Source organism: Drosophila sechellia, unplaced genomic scaffold (assembly GCF_004382195.2).
Source record: "Drosophila sechellia strain sech25 unplaced genomic scaffold, ASM438219v1 U_256, whole genome shotgun sequence".
Taxonomy (NCBI): Eukaryota; Metazoa; Arthropoda; class Insecta; order Diptera; family Drosophilidae; genus Drosophila; species Drosophila sechellia.
In genome coordinates, this window is record NW_022611197.1 from 6,882 (window position 1) to 7,500 (window position 619).

The following is a 619-nucleotide window of genomic DNA, read 5'->3' on the forward strand; positions in this document are numbered from 1 at the left end:
TTTAAGTGAGAGGGTATAGTAGTGTAAACCACCGGAATTACGACAGAGGGTTCAAAAACTACTATAGGTAGGCAGTGGTTGCCGACCTCTCATATTGTTCAAAACTTATGTATTCATATGATTTTGGCAATTGTATGAGTAAATTAAATAATATACATATGAAAATGATTAATTATTATATGTATAAGGGAAAAAATGCTGAAATATTCCCACATTCTCTTAGTATTATAGAGAAAATCCATTATAGTGAGAGGGTATAGTAGTGTAAACGACCGGAATTACGACAGAGGGTTCAAAAACTACTATAGGTAGGCAGTGGTTGCCGACCTCTCATATTGTTCAAAACTTATGTATTCATATGATTTTGGCAATTATATGATTAAATTAAATAATATACATATGAAAATGGTTAATTATTATATGTATATGGGAAAAAATGCTGAGATATTCCCATATTCTCTTAGTATTATAGAGAAAAGCCATTTAAGTGAGAGGGTATAGTAGTGTAAACGACCGGAATTACGACAGAGGGTTCAAAAACTACTATAGGTAGGCAGTGGTTGCCGACCTCTCATATTGTTCAAAACTTATGTATTCATATGATTTTGGCAATTGTATG